Source organism: Nelumbo nucifera, chromosome 2 (genome assembly GCF_055504915.1).
Source record: "Nelumbo nucifera cultivar China Antique chromosome 2, China Antique-T2T, whole genome shotgun sequence".
NCBI classification, from domain to species: Eukaryota; Viridiplantae; Streptophyta; class Magnoliopsida; order Proteales; family Nelumbonaceae; genus Nelumbo; species Nelumbo nucifera.
Genome location: NC_142650.1, coordinates 83,654,489 through 83,659,754, shown reverse-complemented (window position 1 = coordinate 83,659,754; position 5,266 = coordinate 83,654,489). Strand labels below are relative to the sequence as shown.

The window sequence follows — 5,266 nt, the reverse complement described above, 5'->3', positions numbered from 1 at the left end:
TGGAATCCTAGTGGTCCTTGTTGTCTAGGCATGTTGTTGTTTTGGAGACTGGAGTTACCAGCATTGTTGTTATTATTACTCCATGAAAAATTGGGGTGGCTTCTCCACCCTGGGTTATATGTGTTGGAGTAAGGGTTGTTGACCTGCCTTCCTTGGAATTGATTCCCCACAAAGTTGCATTGCTCCATAAAATTTCCACCTGCCAGATTAAAATTTCCAATGCAACAATCAGAACTTAACCAATACCATTACAATACTCACAGATTAGTTGCATAGAATTGTTGATGGCGTTGGCTTGCACATTCATGGTGCCCAATTGCTTGATAAAGGTTGAAATATGAGTCTACAAGGATGCTATTGAGTCTGCTTCTGATTTGCCTCCCTATCTAGGTAGATTTAGCCGCTCGGCTGGCCACAACCAATTGTTAGCTGCCATTTCCTCTAAGAGATCAAAAGCAGCATCTATAGTTTTCCTCATCAAGGAACCTCCTGAAGAAGCATCTAAAGTATCTCTAGTAGTGCGAGTGGCTCCATTGTAGAAAGTCTGAATCAGAAGTCCCTTAAGTAAGCCATGGTGAGGGCAGCTTCTCTGCAAATCCTTAAATCTTTCCCAAGCCTTACACAATGATTCATTCTCAAATTGCTGAAAGGTAATGATGTCTTTGATGATCTTTGCGGTTTTAGCTGGGGCAAAATACATAGCCAAGAAAGCATGTGCCAACTGTGCCCATGTAGTTATGGAATTCGGTGGTAGAGAGTTTAGCCACGCTTTTGCTTTATCCTTCAAGGTGAAAGGGAAAAGCCTAAGCCTAATAGCATCATTTGACACTCCATTGTATTTGAAGGTATCATAGATTTCCAAGAAATTTGCAATGTGAGCATTAGGATCTTCATTGCCCATGCCATAAAATTGCATACTTGATTGGATCATTTGGAGTAGAGCTGGCTTAATCTCAAAGTTATTAGCATTGATGTTTGGCCTTGCAATACTCTGTTGTGCACCATGCAGCCCAGGCATAGCAAAATCTCTAACAATTCTCTCATTATCATGTCAATCTGCTTGGTTGCCTCCATTATCCTCCGCCATCTTTGGAACCCTTACTTGCTGAGCTTTCCTATTTTCTCTAACAAACTTCTCAATTTCAGGTCTGAAAGGAAGAAGCTCGGGTTGTGAACTTTGAGTTCTTCGCATACGCTGAAATAGTACCTAAAGAAAGAATGCAAACAAGCAAACAAACAAACAAAAGTTAGCAAAAACTAATAAAGAACTGCACTTTAAATCAAGAGAGACTAAATTAATTATGGTGTTAAATAAAATTCATTCCCCAGCAACGGTGCCAAAAACTTGACCATTATTCGCAAGAGTACGGAGTCATGCAAGTAATATAGTAAGGAGTACATAATCGTTCCCAGGAGGAATGAATTATTTAGCCACCTATTAATTTCTTCTCAACTTGTTTAAAGCAATAATCAATTGGATTGCGAATTAAAGAATTTAGACTAGCACTATTGATTAAGGAAATTAAATGACAAAAACAAGAACTTGAACAAAATCAATAACAAAGTTGCTAGGGATTAATCCTATCACGATCATCAAGATTCAATACTAATAAAATCTCACGAGGGCTGTTATATTCCAAGGTGTTCCCTAAAAGCACTAGTCGATCATTCTCAAGAGTCGATTAGATAAACCCATGTTTAATTAAATGGAATTACAATCAAGGAATTCTCATTCTCTCAATTGAAATCCTCTTTGCATAAACACCAGTTGTTAATACACCAATAAAGAAATCCTACCAACAAATGATATCTCTACCTAATTATTGGCCGAACAAGTGTTATTAGTTCCACCTCGATTATCATCTCTCGATGCATAATCTTGATTAAAGAACGAATCCTTGGTGATCAATCAATGATAAGTAATCAACACAGATAACACAATATAGCAAGAACCTCATCGATTTTACTAATGACTGGAAATCAATGCATGATCAAGTATTAATCCCTAATAATAGAAACCTAGCCACTCATGATGTAATTAAGAACAAGCAAACTACCCTAATTAATTTCTGATCAAACCACTTTCAATGATACGAAGAGTATTGCATACAAGAATTGATAGAACTGATTCAGCAAATGGATCTTGAAGTTGTCCAACCGAGGTGAATTCAGTCTTGTGTTTGTGAAACCCTAATTTATGAGCAGCCTCTCTCGAGCACAGCCTACTCTATCTCTGAATGACAATTCCTATATCTCTATCAGAAATTTAATCACCAAAGAAGCATTAACAACAAAGAATTCGCAGGTCATCAATTCAGGTATGAATGATTGCCAACCGAACCATGCAAATTATCTCTAAGATGCATGCAATCCGTTTCTTGATTAGATGATCTGATTACCTAAACTCTTTCTCAAGCAATTCAAGTAATCCAAGATGCAAGAACGATTCGGCCAAGATTCTTCTATAAATTGAAACCCTAATCAAGAAGAATCCCAAGAATAAAACACACTCAATCGGATCTGCTCAAGTTTAATTACAAATCAGAATTAAAACTCATTATGGGTTGCATAAAAGAAAGAAAGAAGAAAGATTCAATTGAGAAACCTCAAGAACCCTAATCGAATCTAGGTTACCAAATTGCAGAACCAAAGATGAAGATAACTTATGAATCTTTGCAATCAATCTTCGATTTCCTTGTTGTGATCCTTCTCCAATTCACATTCAGCAGCCTTCTCTTCTCTCCAGCAGTCCTTCTTCTTCAATTTTCTTTCAAGGGTTCAAACCCTTATCTCCTCTTTTTCTCCTCTTTTTATATCATTCTCTTTAGATAAAACCCTGTTCTCGTGTAAGTGGGAGAGTGGTGAATTCCTAGATGAAAACTTGTAGGCTAAGGAATTGTTCCAGCATGTCAGCAGTACGGTTGCAGATAATTCGGGCCCCATTTTGATCTTGATTCAGTCCCTATATATCAAAACTCAAAACATGAAAGTTGTAGATCTTTTCCTTTTCTTTCCAACGCAACTTGGATCATCTCAGTCGGAGTCCAGATGGGAGAGTTATGCCCAAATTACCACACGGCGCCGAAATTGTCCAGAATTACCTGATTAGCCTTGTTTTCCACTTAACGCCTCCTTTTGTGTCCTAAATCGAAATATAAGAATAATGAGTCCATTCAGGGGTTTACTGTGCTTAGCAGTGAATTCGGCCAGGCTTTGTCATAGAATCTGGACTGAACCCATATGGGCTTATGTGAGGTCATTGTTGGGGTCCCACGCTATACAAAGAAAACCAAACTGGCCAACAACTAAAAGAGGATGTGAGCCACTTGCTTAATGGGCCGAAGGCCCATGATTAATTGGATTAATCAGGGTGTCACATGACAGCTTAAAGCAGTCATGTGACTTGGGCGAATATAGGTATGAATATGGGCTTAGATCAGCAATAGGATAAGAGGATAACTCTTATCCACTTAAAGAGTCCAGATCAAAATAAAGATTAGGATTAGGAAGCTCCTAATTGGATTAGGAGAGCTGATCTTTAAAGCTTATAAATAGAGGAGGGTGAACTGCTCCAGAGATCACCTTTCTGCTCTCAGTTTTCTCCCTCTGCTCTTGCCGCCCAAGCCCTAGTTCATTCTCCATTTGGTGACTGATCTTGATCAATCTTGGTTTCTGGTTTTTTCTAGAAAAATCAGATTTGCATCGTGCTCACATCCCTTGCTTGATCCAAGTTGTTGGATTGCAGTTCTTGCTAAAGGACTGCGTTGCTGAACCGACTACAACTCAAGCTACGCCATCTTCATTGGAAGCTGGTTTTGGTATCCTCTTTGGGCATGAACACCCACTTTGGGAACTACACGTATGGAATCCATATCAGGTATTCTTCTCCCTTTCTTTTGGTTTATGACCTGGTCCGATTTGGTTCAAGAACGATCCTTGAAAAATACAGTTTTTCTAAAACAAGGAATGCAATTCCCAAAAGGGTAAAAAGAAATTTTTGTAATTTTGCCCTACCATCCAGCATGGTTCAATCATTCGTATGATGGATTTCCCCTTCCTTAAGTGGTATCAGAGCTAGGTTCAAGCTTGAACCGAAATTAAATCAGATCTGAAATTAAACCAAAATCTATAGAACTGCTCTACTCGATATGCGCAATTTGCAGTATACTGAGAAATCGGTTCTTAGTTTTTGGGCGATCTGATTTGAAATTAATTTTATTTTATTTTGCAATAATTTTATAATGGTTCTATCATTATTTCTTGATTCTTTGGGTTGTTGGTGTGATGGGGATTGAATTCTTTATTGGCGCCAAGATTTGTGCACCCTGCAATTTATTCATTTGATTTTGGTATGTAAATAATTTTTTTTTATTATTAGACAAAATGTTTTAGGATTTATTCTGATGTAATTAATAGAAAATTGTGGTTTTCTACTTTTTTCACATTAGAAGAGATGTTGGAGCGCGTGGAGGAGAAGAAGAGAATTTTGTAGAAAAATCTGCAATATGCAATTAACCAGTTTTCTTGTAGGTTTGTAGTTTGTCCAAATCAGATTCAGACCATCACACTTACAGCCCTAGATTATGTGTTTTTCTATGATTGATTGTCAATATTCAACTGTTAAAAATTTTAGATCAAAATCTTGAGAATTGTAGCATGTTTTGGACACCAAACCCTAGGCCGAATTGACCTAGTTTGGTCCAAACCCATGGTTCGATGGGGTCTAATCTCAGCCCCATGGGTCACGTTTTAGGTGGCTCAAATTTGGTTATGGGCCAAGGGTTTGATGGCCCATCACATGGTACAATTTGGCCCTCTCTTGAGAAACCTAATTTTGTTAAGTTAAAGCAACATCTGCCCATTTTCAGCACAACTACTATATGGGCCGAATTGCTTTTTGCAGTTTAGCCCATATACCTAGATGATATTAATTGATAATTCATAGGCCTTAATGGAGTGATTGTGTGTTAACTTAAACTAATTAGGGTTTTACAAGCTTCTGATTGATTGAATCAATTTTTGTTTATGAGAATGCTTGTGATGTGTTGAATGTGATTCGTAGATGGGCCATAAGTGCTTGACCCATGTTTAACCATACGTGGCTCTCTATGAACACCATGGCAGAATGCACATCATTTCCATGGTTCCCTTAGATCATTTGATGATCTCCCTTCTCAATGAGCCCCCTGATCAGTTTCCTCCCCAAGAGAAACCTTGCAGAACATTAGCCCGTTTTGGGCCCATTTGAATCTGACTTTATGAAAGT

The 5,266-nt window shown here is 38.1% G+C and overlaps 1 non-coding gene across 1 annotated transcript; it reads left to right on the top strand.

Annotated features, from left to right (window-relative positions):
* The first annotated feature begins 566 nt into the window (after positions 1 to 566).
* On the top strand, positions 567 to 673 carry LOC148802392 (small nucleolar RNA R71). The gene has a single exon (XR_016083240.1). It is a non-coding gene; the product is annotated as a small nucleolar RNA R71 (small nucleolar RNA).
* The last annotated feature ends 4,593 nt before the right edge of the window (positions 674 to 5,266 follow it).